The 14426-nt window shown below is 43.1% G+C and overlaps 1 protein-coding gene across 5 annotated transcripts in view; it reads left to right on the forward strand.

Moving 5' to 3' along the window:
- The window catches only part of MTFR1 (mitochondrial fission regulator 1), a 66546-nt gene that overhangs the window by 16000 nt on the left and 36120 nt on the right, over positions 1 to 14426 (forward strand). The window contains exon 2 of one of the 5 annotated variants that reach the window (XM_080646731.1): positions 5678 to 5790. The exons of 3 other annotated variants lie outside the window; for them this stretch is intronic. The gene's annotated coding sequence lies outside the window, so the exon portion shown is untranslated. The remainder of the gene's footprint in view (positions 1 to 5677; positions 5791 to 14426) is intronic. One more of the 5 variants, XM_080646734.1, reaches the window with a different exon arrangement.

Genomic DNA, 14426 nt, shown 5'->3' on the forward strand with positions numbered 1-14426 from the left:
AAGTTTATTCCTAGGCATCTTGTTTTGTTGCAATGGTAAATGGGATGTTTTATTTTAGTTTCTCTTTCTCTGAGTTCATTATTGGTGTATAAAAAAGTCATAGATTTCTTAATGTTAATTTTGTATCCTGCTACATTGCCAAATTATTAAGTCTAGTAGTTTTTTGATGGAGTCTTTAGGGTTTTCTATGTACTATATCATGTCATTTGTGAATAATGACAGTTTTACTTCTTTTCCAATTTGGATGCCTTTTATTTCTTCTTGTCTGATCACTATGGCAAGCACTTCCAGTACTGTGTCGAACAGGAGTGGTGAAAATGGGCATCCCTGTCTTGTTCCTGTTCTTAGGGGAAATGGTTTTAGTTTTTGCCTATTGAGTATGATGTTGGCTGTAGGTTTGTCATATAAGGCTTTTATTATGTTGAGGTATGCTCCCTCTATTCCCACTTTGCTGAGAGTTTTTTATCAAGAAAGGGTGTTGGATTTTGTCAAATGCTTTTTCTGCATCAATTGATATGATTATGTGATTTTTGTCTCTCAATTTGTTTATGTGATGTATCACGTTTATTGATTTGCCGATATTATACCACCCTTTCATCACCGAAATAAATCCCAATTGGCCGTGGTGTATGATCTTTTTAATATATTCCTGGATCCGATTTGCTAATATTTTGTTGAGAATTTTAGCATCTATGTTCATCAGGAATATTGGCCTGTAATTCTCTTTCTTTTGTAGTGTCTTTATCTGGTTTTGTGGTTAGGGTAATGCTGGCTTCAGAGAAAGAGCTTGGAAGTATTTCATCCTCTTCAATTTTTTGGAATAGTCTGAGGAGGGTAGGTTTTAGTTTTTCTTTGAATGTTTGGTAAAACTCCCGTGAAGCTGTCTTGCCCAGGGCTTTTGTTTGCTGGAAGTTTTTTGATTACTGCTTCAATTTCTTCCATAGTTATCGGCCTATTCTGATTTTTTTATTCTTCCTGATTGGGTTTTGGAAGATTATATTTTTCTAGGAATATGTCCATGTTGTCTAGGTTGTCCAGTTTGTTGGAATAGAGTTGTTCATAGTATTTTTTTTTACAATCCTTTGTATTTCTGTGGGGTCAGTTGTTACTTCACCTCTTTCATTTCTGGTTTTGTTTATTTGGGTCCTCTCTCTCTGCTTCTTGATGAGCCTTGCTAGAGGTTCATCAATCTTGTTTATCCTTTCAAAGAACCAGCTCTTGGTTTTATTGATCTTTTGTATTTTGTTTTTGTTTTTGTTTTTTGGTCTCTATGAAGGGCAGCACTTTTAGTCAGTGAAAAACATTATTTACTTCCAAGTTGTGCGTACTTGTTTCTATTGATGTTCAGGTTCACTTAAGGTATTTGAATAGTCTTTTCAAAAGATTATTTTAAAATTGATGCCAGAGTACTAAATTTATTTGCATGGGAATGCTTAAATAAAAACACTTTAAGAAGAATATACTGATGTCATTTACTGTAAGATTATATTTCACAGATCCTTACATGAAAATGGCAGACCTTTAATTCAAGTGGAAATATAGCTACCTCTAACCTCTTTTATGTCACGAAGAGAAAGCTGACCTCTAAAAATGTTACAGAAAATGTTCTTCAGTTTAGTTTCATATCTAAAACACATTAACTTGAAATATTTTTCATCAAATTGTAATTAGCTTGTGTTGTTAGACTTATCTAAACAAATTTTTGTTGAGAGATGTAGCATAGGTCGTGACATTCATTTGTGTACTGAAAAAAAAAAAAAAGGACACATTATATGTCAGATTCTATGCTAGGTGGCAGGAGACTACACCAATGTACTTAATTATTGCCAGTAAATTTTACCCATAGGTTCGATATTGTTTTGTAATATGGTAAAGTTTTCTGACTTAAAGTCTCAACTAGACTGATTTTGTAAAGTGTAGCAGTGGCCTCTAGATTTGAACCTCAAGTTTAATCTCCAGAAAGTAGCTTAGGTTATTTACATAGGTTTGATAACTTTTCATTATGCCAAGTAAGGACTTTTTTTTTTTAAGTTTTCAGGAGTTTTAATGACCAAGTGTAAGGGAAGGGTGAGGAGAACCCATGCTATTATAGTTAGCTTTGGGAATCACATGGTCACTTAGATGGGGGATCTCTTTGACAATGGGGAGTCTGGTCCCATCCTTCTCTAGCAGACACACACTGAGTTCAGGGAGATATCTCTCCACACCTGTGTCATCTTCACAGATCCTGCCTGGCTGGAGCTGATGGGGAAAAGTGTAACAGCGGCGGCCTTTGACCATTACCTGATACTTATTTTGCAGCACTAAGAAATGCAGATCAAATGGTCGGTCAGCCCAGTCAGTGTGGCTCAGTAGTTGAGCGTTGACCTATGAGCCAGGAAGGATGTTACAGTTCCATTCCCGGTCCAGGCACATTCCCGGGTTGTGGACTCGATCCCCAGTGTGGTGCATGCAGGAGTCAGCCTATCAATCATTCTCTCTCATAATTGATGTTTCTCTCTCTTCTCCCTTCTTCTCTGAAATCAATAAAAAAATATTTTTTAAAAAATGGTTGGCCATCCACAGAGGGCATATCAAAGTATTTCACCTCTGATTTCTAGTTCCCAACCTGATGGCTGTTCACCACCACATAGCTGCCAAAGTATACTTGGAAATGGAAGGCACTGTCTGAGTCTTCTTCAGTTCCAGTGTGGAAATCCATCTGCAGTTCTGGGTTTTTGCTGAAAAATGGGGGAGGTTCCCCTTTGATTGCCATTAAAGAACAGGACAAGTTTTTGGTTTTTTTTTGTATGGACAAGAACAAGTAAAGGACAATTTTTTTTTTTTTTTTTTTTTTTGTGCAGGACCTTTACCTCTGCCGTTGTGTCTTCGGCTGAGCAGCTCTTTCAAATTGTGTTTTGTGTGTGATTTTTACAGTGGCAGATTATCAGTAAGGACATTTAAAAAAAAATCAACACTAATCTGTCCCCATATCCTAAAAGGAAAGGCATTTTTTAAAAAAAATATATTTTATTGATTTTTTACAGAGAGGAAGGGAGAGGGATAGAGAGTTAGAAACATCGATGAGAGAGAAACATTGATCAGCCGCCTCCTGCACACCCCCTACTGGGGATGTGCCCACAACCAAGGTACATGCCCTTGACCGGAATCGAACCTGGGACCCTCCAGTCCACAGGCTGACGCTCTATCTACTGAGCCAAACCGGTTTCAGCAGGGAAAGGCATTTTTATATCAAAAAAGTAGGAAGGACATATTCTCAAATTAAACAGTAACTTTAAATTGAATAAGTTTTCGTTTTTTACTTCATGGTCCTTATTTTTCTTACTAGAGGCCCGGTGCATGAAATTCATGCACGGGGAGAGGGGGGTGTCCCTCAGCCCAGTCTGCACCCTTTCCAATCTGGGACCCCTTGAGGGATGTCTGACCGCCCGTTTAAGCCCGATCCCACTGGGATCAGGCCTAAACAGGTGGTGGGACATCCCTCTCACAATCCAAGACTGCTGGCTCCCAACCGCTCACCTGCATGTCTGCCTGATTGGCCCTAACTGCTTCTGCCTGCCAGCCTGATCACCCCCTGACCAGTCTGATCAACGCCTAACTGCTCCCCGGCCAGCCTGATTGCCCCTAACTGCCCTCCCCTGCCGGCCTGGTCACCCCTAACTGCCCTCCCCTGCCAGTCTTGTCACCCCTAACTATCCTCCCCTGCAGGCCTGATCACCCCCAACTGCCCTCCCCTGCTGGCCTGGTCACCCCTACTGCCCTCCCTTGCAGCCTGGTTGCCCCTAACTGCCCTCACCTGCAGGCCTGGTCCCACCCCCCCAACTGCCCTCCCCTGCAGGCCTGGTCACCCCCAATTGCCCTCCCCTGCAGGCCTGGTCCCCGCCCCAACTGCTCTCCCCTGCTGGCCTGGTCACCCCCAATTGCCCTCCCCTGCAAGCCTGGGTCCCCCCAACTGTCCTCCACTGCAGGCCTGGTCCCCCCAACTGCCCTCCCCTGCAGTCCTGGTCCCCCCCAACTGCCCTCCCCTGCAGGCCTGGGTCCCCCCCCCCCCCCCCCCAACTGACCTCCCTTGTTGGCCTGGTCTCCTCCATCTGCCCTCCTCTGCCGGCCTGGTCACCTCCAACTGCCCTCCTCTGCTGGTCTGATCACCCCTAACTTCCCACAACTGCCCTCCCCTGCAGGCCATCTTGTGGCAGCCATCTTGTGTCCACATGGGGGCAGCCATCTTGGGCCTTGGAGTGATGGTCAATTTGCATATTACTCTTTTATTAGATAGGATTTTTGTTTGACACCAGACTGTATACTGTCATTTGGGATGCACTGGTAGCAGTGTACCTAATCTCTTACTATTCTGAGAAGAGGAAACTTTATTCTAATAATTTAGCCAACTGAATAATTAAGAATGTCCTATTAATCTTCTTGGACTCTCCTATATAATGGTCATATTCCTCTCTCATTGTGAAGATAATTAGATGACAATTTCCTTGAATAGTTCCCAAATACCTCCTAAAAATAAGCTCCAATGTAGTGTAGATTTTAAAGGTTTTGGCACTCTTATTTTATTGATTTTAGAGAGAGAAAGAGAGAGAGGGAGAGAAACATCCATCTGTTGCCTCCCATACATATCTTGACCGGGGATCGAACCTACAACCTGGGTATATACCCTGACTGGGAATGGAACCTGTGACCCTTTGGTGTATGGGATGACATTCAACCAATTGAGCCACACCAGCCAGGGCAAATTTTTTGGTATTTTAAATTTAAGGACAATTGTTATTACTGCTAACAGAGTTATTGTGGAACTATGCTGATTTAAATAATTATAATTACCTCAAAAACTTGTTGCTTTAGATGTAAGTAGTATTGCAACTTAACCCCTTACCCTTATCTATAATAATAAAAGTGTAATATGCTAATTAAGACTGGACAGCCGAATGACCTTCTGGATTTCCTTCCAGATGACCTTCTGGATGAAGCCGGGACTGTGAGGGCCCAGGCAGCCGCCGCGGCTGCGAGGGCCGAGGCAAGCTGCTGCGGCTGTGCGGGCCAAGCCCCTTGCATGAATTTTGTGCATCGGGCCTCTAGTTTTCTTATACTAGTACTGCTTTGTATTTCTGTGGTGCCAGTTATTACTTCTCTTTCATTTCTGATTTTATTTGACTCCTCTCTTTTGTCCTGTATGAGTTAATCTTGTTTATCTTTTTAAAGAGTCAGCTCTTGGTTGCATTGATCTTTTGTATGTATATATATATATTTATATTTTTAGATTCTGTTTTCTTTATTTCTGTTCTGATCTTTATTATTTCCTTCTGCTCACTTTGGGCTTTGTTGTTATTTTTCTAGTCCTTTTAAAGTGTATGGTTAGATTGTTTATTTGAGATTTTATTTTGTTTCTTGAGGTAGGCCTGTAATGCTATGAATTTCCTTCTCAGGATTGCTTTCACTGAGTCCCAGATTTTGGGTAGTGTTTTCATTTTCATTTGTGTCAAGTTATCTTAAAAATCTATTTTAATTTTTATTGTTATTTTTTGTTAATCCTCACCCAAGGATATTTTTCCATTAATTTTTAGAGAGAGTGGGAGGGACAGTGGTGAAGGGGGAGAAAAGAGACACACACAGATAGACAGACTTGAAAAAGACACATCAATTGATTGCCTTCTGCATGTGCTCTCACTAGGCTGGGGATTGAAACCTGCAACTAAGGCACATGCCCTTGACCAGGAATCGAACCTGTGACCCTTTGGTGAGTGGGCTGATGCTCTAACCACTGAACTACCTGCAGGGCTCAAGGTATCTTTTGATTTCTTCCTTGATCTTATTGTTAACCCATTCATTGTGTAGTGATGTGTTATTTAGCCTCCATGTGGCCTTAATGACACACTAGATCAGGCGTCCTCAAATTAAGGCCCGCGCGCCACATGCGGCCCGCCGAGGACATTTATCCGGCCCGCCAGGTGCCGCTGCCTGTCCTGCTTAGCAGCCGACTTGTCCCGGGCCCGCAGTGCACATAGGAATTTGTTCATAGTTTTTTTTTTTAAACTATAGTCCGGCCCTCCAACAGTCTGAGGGACAGTGAACTGGCCCCCTGTTTAAAAAGTTTGAGGACCCCTGCACTAGATCATTATGTGTTTGTGTCTTTTTCAGCTTTTTTCTTGTAGTTGATTTCTAGTTTCATGCCATTGTGGTTGAAGATGCTTGATATGATTTCAGTTTTCTTAAATTTATTGAGACTTGTTTTGTGTCCTTACCATGTGGTCTAAGCTAAAAAATGTTTCATGTGAACTTGATGTTCTGTTGCTTTGAAGTAAAATGGTCTGAAAATAGTAAGTTAAAGCCATCTGATGGGTTACTTCTTTTGTCATTTTACTAGAGGCCTGGTGCATGAAATTCCTGCATGGGTAGGGTCCCTAGGCCTGGCTGACGATAAGGGCCAATCTGTGAGGCGATCGGGGCCCCCGCTTGCACCCACCTTGGCTGGGCACCGCCCGCCTGCCCGCTGATCGCCCCACCGGTTGCCCCACGGTGGTCAGCACATGTTGATATAACTCCCAGTTGGTCGAACTCCCGCTGGCAGGGGGGCAGTTGGGGGCGACCAGGCCGCCAGGGAGGGCAGTTAGGGGCAATCAGGCAGGCAGGCAGGCAGGCAGGTGAGCAGTTAGGAGCCAGCAGTCCCGGATTGTGAGAGGGATGTCTGACTGCCGGTTTTGGCCCGATCCCCCAAGGGGTCCCAGATTGGAGAGGGTGCAGGCTGGGCTGAGAGTGCAGGCTGGGCTGAGGTGAATTTCATGCACCGGGCCTCTAGTTTTTTTATAAATGTCTTTTTGTTTTATTGATTTTAGAGAGGGGGGGGAGAGGGAGAGAGAGAAACATAGTGATGAAAGAGAATCATTGATTGGTTGCCTCCTGCATGCCCCCTACTGGGGATTGAACCATGGCCTTCTGGTTCATGGGTTGATGCTCAGCCACTGAGCCACACCGGCCAGGCTATTACTCATAATTTTGATAGTTTTTTCTTATTCTTAAAGAAGTCCCTTTAACATTTTATGTAATACTGGTTTGGTGGTGATGAACTCCTTTACATTTAAAGTAGTAATGAATAGTTATGTAGTTATTGCCATTTTATTAACTGTTTTCTGGTTTTGTTATTCTTCTGTTTCTTCTTTTGCTCTCTTGCACATTGATGACTTTCTATAATGCTTTGTTTGGATTCCTTTCTCTTTATTTTTTGCATATCTGGTATAGGCTTCTGTTTTGTTGTTACTGTGAAGTTCAGATATACCAAGCTATGTTTTGGCAGTCTATTTTAAATTGATGGTTGCTTAAGTTTGAATGCATTCTTAAAGCACTACATCTATTTACTACCCTCTTATTTGTTTTTGTCATCATATTTTACATATTTTGTGTGTGGGTGTCTGTAGCCCTTAATTTATTATTGTATTTACACATGATTATACTACTATTGCCTTTTAACCTTCTTACTAGCTTTGTGATTGGTTGACCTACTTTTACTAAGTGTTTGCCTTTATCAGTGAGATTTTTTTCTTTCCGATATTTTCTTTTTTTTTAAAGTTTTGACCTTTTCTTTTTCCCTTAAAGGAGTCCCTTTAACATGCTGGTTTAGTAGTAATAAACTCCTTTAACCTTTGCTTATCTGGGAAATGATCCCTCTTGGCTGGTGTGGCTCAATGGTTGAGTGTTGACCTATGAACCAGGAGGTCACGGTTCAATTTCAGGTCAGGGCACATGGCCGGGTTATGGGCTTAATCCCCAGAGGGGCATGCAGGAGGTAGCTGATCAATGATTCTCTCTCATCATTGATGTTTCTCTCTCTCTCTCTCTGAAGTCAATAAAAGTAAACTTTTAAAAATTCTGAATGATAATCTTTCTGAGTAGAGTATTATTGGGTATAGGTACTTTCCTTTCATCACTTTGAATATATCTTGCCATTCACTTCTGGTCTGCAAAGTTTCTGTTGATAAATCTGATTTTCTTATGGGGGTCTCCCTTGTTTGAAGCTAGTTGCATTTCTCCTGGTACTTTTAATATTCTAACTTTTGGCATTTTAATTATGATGTTGGTGTGGATCTGTTTGGGTTCATCTTGTTTGGGACTGTTTCCTAGACTTGGGTCAAATTTTTTTTTTTGCCAGATTAGGGAAGTTTTCCATCTTTTTTTTTCTTAAAATAGTGTTTTTTTCCCCCTACTATCCCTCTTCTGCTTCTTTGACTCCCCCATGATGCTAATGTTGGTGCATTTGATGTTCCAGATGGTCCTTTAACTATCCTCATTTCTTTGGATTCTTTTCTCTCTTTGCTGTTTCCATTGGGTGATTTCCACTACCATGTCTTCCAGACCCGTTGATTTGATCTCTGCATCATCCATTCTGCTCTTAATTCCCTCTAATGTATTTTTTTTATTTCAGTTACTATATTCAGTTTTTATATTTTCTGTCTCTGTTGAAGTTCTCACTCATTTCACCTATTCTGAATTTGTTGAGCATCCTTATAACCGTTGTTTCAACTCTTTTAGCTGGTAAATGGCTTGTCTTCATTTTGCCCTGTCTTTTTGGGGAATTTTGTCCTGTTATTTCATTTGGAACATATTTCCATGTCTCCTCATTTTGGTTGTGTCCCTGTTTGTTTCTCTGTATTAGGTAGATCTGCTATGTCTCTCAGTCTTGAAAGAGTAGCCTTATGTAGAAGGTGTCTGGTGGTGTCCATGGGTGCAGTCCTCTTGTTCACCAGAGCTCCAGCATGTCCTCATGTGGGTTGCATGTACCCTTCTATTGTAGTTGTGCTGAGATTGCTGCAGGCACATCTTTCAGTGGAGTTTACCCTCAGGCAAATTGGTTGTGAACATGGGCCATGACTACAGTGGACAAGCTCTTGTGTGGGTACTGTTGGGAGTGGGACTTGCTTTAGCAGGGTTCTGCCAGCTGGGGCAGACTGTCAGGTTTGTAGGTTGTTGAGTTTTTAGGTAGGCTCCGGTATGGTTCCAGGCCAAATGTGTCTGGTCTGGAGCCTCTTAGGAAGGGGTTGGTGTGGCTGAGGCTGGCCTAGAACCTTCTACAGCTGTCTTGGGAATGGGAGGTGTTGTGCAAGCTAAGGCCAGCCGAGATCCGTCACAGTTGTATAGACCTTGGAGCCACTTGATAAGAGGAATGATGCATGCTGTGGCTGGTCACTGCTTGTGTAGGGTGTGGAGGTGCTTGGGAGAGGTTATAATGCAAGCTAAGGCCAATTACCACTTGTGCCAGGCTTGGGGCTACCTGATAGCTACAATGCAAGCAGGAGCTGGTTACTGCTTATGCTGGTCTTAAGGGTGTTAGGGAGAGACTGCAGTATGCACCCAAGACTGGCTGCTGCTTGTGTGGAGTGCCTGGAGCTCCTGGAAGAGGCTCAACCCAGCAATTGGAATGGGTGGGGAGGGGTCTCAGGAAATGCCCAGGCAGAACAACAGGTGTTAGCCAGGTTAATGGAGAGTGACAGATTTTGTGCATGCCTATGCTGGGTCAAGTAGGTGAAAGGGGAGCTCAATAAGGGGAAGATGGTGTCCACCAGTACTACTTCTGTACCCTGAGAAAGTTCCCACTGATCCTTGCCTCTCCAGCCCTTGCCCTGAAGTTAGTCACTTTAAATTCTTGTAAGACCCAGGTACTTCTTAATCCAGGTGCTTGGAGCAAATGTGTTTGTGTGTAAACCCTTTAAGATCTGATGATTTTCCTAATTTAGGTAATTAAAAAGTTTTATTCTAATATTTTGGTGCCAGATTAAGAACTTCCCCTATTTTTAAAAAAATACGTTTTTATTGATTTTTAGAGAGAGGAAGGGAGAGGGATAGAGAGATAGAAACATCGTTGAGAGAGGAACATCATCAATTGGCTGCCTCCCCCACGCCCCATACTGGGACCAAACCCTCAATTAGGGCATGTGCCCCGAATGGGAATTCGACCAGCCACCTGTTAGTTCCTGGGTCTATGCTCAGCTGCTAAGCCACACTGGCTGGACCCTATTTCTGATTTATAGTTTACCAGCCCTACAACAGAATCTAATATATGCTTGTGAAGTTACAATAGTGGTTAGATAGATGAGGCATGAATGTCCACTGCAAAGAGGCCCCAGAGAGCTTCTGTCTTTTTTTGTTTTTTATTTTTTTATTTCCAGGGAGCTTATATCTTAACTAGTGGCCCGGTGCATGGATTCATGCACATTGAAAGGAAGTTAATTAGAAGAAATATTTTAATAGAAGTGTCAGAGATGAGAGAAAATTAGTAAAATGTATATGAAAACAATATATAAATTGGTTAATAAATAAACAATAATGACATGATATAACAACAACAAAGCCATGATATAAAAACAAAAACATGCCCTAAACGGTTTGGCTCAGTGGATAGAGTGTCGGCCTGTGGACTCAAGGGTCCCAGGTTTGATTCTGGTCAAGGGCATGTACCTTGGTTGCGGGCACATCCCCAGTAGGGAGTGTGCAGGAGGCAGCTGATTGAAGTTTCTTTCTCATCAATGTTTCTAACTCTCTATCCCTCTCCCTTCCTCTCTGTAAAAAATCAATAAAATATATTTAAAAAAACCCCCAAGAACATGATATAAAAACAGCATTGATAAAAACAGTGAGTGATAAATTGATTAAACTTATTCTAATATCTCCCTGTATACCACATTAAGAGTAAAAACACTGAGTGCTTGACCAATTTCCCTTGTGATGAAGTATTTACAACTTTAACGTCACACGCTCTTTGAACTCTAGAGAAAGCAACATGTAACTGACAATGTCTGAAAATGGGTTCAGGTAGGAATAGTCCTACTATGCCTGGAGTTTGTCCTTGTGGTTTATTAATAGTCATCGCAAATGCTGGCATCACAGGAAACTGTCTTTAATTTAAATGGGAGGCCAGTGTCAGATGGTACAGATGAATTCTTGGAATTAGAACAACCTCTCCTTCCGCAGATCCTGTTAATACTTCAGCTTCGATTATGTTAGGTCAGAATCTTTTGATAATAAATCTAGTGCCATTACAAAGACTCCATTTACCACTAAGATTTCTCAGCAGCGTGATGAGTGCACATACTTTCAGTTTTAATCTATGACTCGGCATTCCCTTAGCAGTAATACTATTAAGAAATTTAATGGGAGACCTAACCGGTTTGGCTCAGTGGATAGAGTGTTGGCCTGCAGACTCAAGGGTCCCATGTTCGATTCTGGTCAAGGGCATGTACCTTGGTTCCGGGCATATCCCCGGTAGGGGGTGTGCAGGAGGCAGCTGGTTGATGTCTCTCATCGATGTTTCTAACTCTCTTTCTCCCCCTCTCCCTTCCTCTCTGTAAAAAAACAATAAGATATATTACAAAAAAATAGATGGGAAAATTTTCCTTTTCAGAATCATCTGTTGAATTGATGGAATCATCACTCAAATAGGTGTGAAAATCTCCATCGAGTATATCCAAAATTTCTTCATTTAATTTATGAGCATGCTCATTTTCAGGAGAAAGAATCACATGTTTAGATATATTTTTAATATTATCTATAGATATACTATTTCCAAAGGTAGCTTCAATAATAGATCCATTACAAATTGTTTCATGGGGATTTCAATAATATCCATTCCTAAATGAAAACTGCTATCAAGTTTGCCATCTCCAAGTTTTACTAACCATTCACTATAAGCAGAATCCTCTGATTTCATATTTGTTTTAACAGACAACTGTCTGAAACATCCCCAAACACTATAGTACTTAGCCAGCTTCAGAGGTATGTTGTGCCAATAGTTGGTCTCCAGACATATTCTGTCGATGCCGCTGCTTTCTTTCAGCTTCAGAATGTCAACAAAAACAACCAAATTCACAATCAACAATGACAGATCGAAACACATGCGATTGGTGCCAGTGAGAACTTTATATGTATTGCACATGCGCAAGTCAAGCCAGTGTGCGTTATATGTACCGGCCGGTCAGATGGATGGATGGTCAGTTGGTCACTTAGCTTTTTATATATAGACTAGAGGCCCAGTGCAAGAAATTTGTGCATTGGTAGGGTCCTTAGTGACTGCCAGCTGCCAACTGGGTTCTCCCTCCCTTCCCCTGGCCACCTGCCACCCGGGGCCTCCCTCCCTTCCCCTGGTCGCCACCGCTGGCCAGGGCCTCCCTCCCTTCCCCTGGCTTCCTCCTACTGCTACTGGCCAGGGCCTCCCTCCCTTCCCCCAGCTGTCTGCTGCCGCCCCCGTCTAGGGCTTCCCTCCCTTCCCTTCCCTCAGCCGGCCCTTTCCCCTGTTCGAACTCCCAGAAGAACTCTCAGTTGAGGGGACAATTTGCATAGTATGCTTTTATTACATAGGACTAGAGGCCCAGTGCACGAAATTCGTGCACGGGGGTGTGTGTCCCTCAGCCCAGCCTGCACCCTCTCCAATCTGGGACCCCTGGACTGCTGGCTCCCAACTCCTCGCCTGCCTGCCTTCCTGATTGCCCCTAACCGCTTTTGCCTGCCAGCCTGGTCACCCCCTAACTACTCCCCTGCCAGCCTGTTTGCCCCTAAATGCCCTCCCCTGCAGGCCTGGTCACCCCTAACTGCCCTCCCCTGCAGGCCTGGTTCCCCCCCAACTGCTCTCCCCTGCAGGCCTGAGTCCCCCCCAACTTCCCTCCTCTGCCGGCCTGGTCACCCCTAACTGCCCTCCCCTGCAGGCTTGATCGCCCCCAACTGCCCTCGCTTGCAGGCCTGGTTCCTTCCAATTGCCCTCCCCTGCTGGCCTGATCACCCACAACTGCCCTCCCTTGCAGACCTGGTCCCTCCCAACTGCCCTCCCCTGCTGGCCATCTTGTGGCAGCCATCTTGTGTCCACATGGAGTCAGTCATCTTTGACCACATGGGGGCAGCCATCTTGTGTGTTGGAGTGACGGTCGATTTGCATATTATTCTTTGATTAGATAGGATAGAGGCCAGGTGCACAGGTGGGGGCCGGCTGGTTTGCCCTGAAGGGTGTCCCGGATCAGGGTGGGGGTTCCCTTGGGGTGTGGGGCGGCCTGGGCGAGGGGCCTGTGGTGGTTTGCAGGCCGGCCACGCCCCCCAGCGACCCAAGCAGAGACCCTGGGATCTGGGATTTATTTATCTTCTATAATTGAAACTTTGTAGCCTTGAGCTGAGCCAAGCCTCCTGCTCATCCCGAGGCCGCAGCCATTTTTGTTGGGATTTATTTATCTTCTATAATTGAAACTTTGTAGCCTTAAGTGGAGGCCAAGGCAGTCCAGGGCTTCGGAAACTTGGCTTCCTCCATTGCCGGGGAAACCCAATCCAGCTGCTCTCTGTGGCCACAGCCATCTTGGTTGGGTTAATTTGCATTCTCGCTCCTGATTGGCTGGTGGGCGTGGCTTGTGGGTGTAGCGGAGGTACGGTCAATTTGCATATTACTCTTTTATTAGATAGGATGTGGGTAGTGGCTATACAGGTTTATAAACATATAAAGTCATCAAGCTGGACATTTAACATTTGTTATATCTCATTTTTTAAAAACTTGATCTTAGCCAAAAGGCCAAGAAGTGATGTATCTCAATTTTTTTAAAAAATTGAAGTGGTAGGTTTTCAAAGTCTACATAAAGCCATTCTTTTTCTCTGACCATTTTATCAGTCATCTTCAGCTTTGACATTACTTTTAACCCTTTACTCTTTTTATTGCCATTAATTCTGAGAGTATTCATTCTTATAGGCAATAATAGATGTTTGTAATATTAAAATATATGTGTCATCAAAATTCTAGTAATGACTGTTTCATAATTTTCTGTAAGTTATACATGCCTGACAGTGCTTAGAATCTATTGCATACTATCCCCTACCATTAGGGCCTGGCTCTTTTCAGTTCATGTTTCACCTAGTGTCTGGTGTACTGTGGCACCTTTATTTTTCCCCTCCATCCTCTGTAATTGTTCATAAAGTTCTTCTCAAAGTGTAGACCACTAACTCTTTATATCACTAAGTACACTGTTTTGTTCAGTTCAGCAAGACTGCCTTGATAGGGAAGCACTGCATTGATTTATAGTCTGGTGCAAACTTCTTGTCTCATTGGAGACCGACACTATCAGTAAACGGGTTTATACCTTATGAGTTAACATTTTAATTCTATCAGATATACAGTATATTGATTGGGAGGGGTGAGTGGCTGGGGTTATAGTGTGTGAATAAGTGTGAAAGGACTTTTGTTATATTTTACCTCCTAGCATCTGAATCCTTTTCCATATTTCTGGAAATCCTTTATGATTTTTGGTGGGTGGCAGAACCTGTTTATAACTACAGCTGGGTAGATTTAGCCAAGCAAATGCCACCAGCATGGACAGCAACTCAAGAGCCAGTGAGACAAAAGTGGGACCTGGTAGATTCTGTTCTGTCAGGGGTGGCAGTAGCAGTGGTGTCTTCCCAGGACCAAT

This window comes from Plecotus auritus, assembly GCF_963455305.1.
Source record: "Plecotus auritus genome assembly, chromosome: 11".
In the NCBI taxonomy this organism is placed as follows: domain Eukaryota; kingdom Metazoa; phylum Chordata; class Mammalia; order Chiroptera; family Vespertilionidae; genus Plecotus; species Plecotus auritus.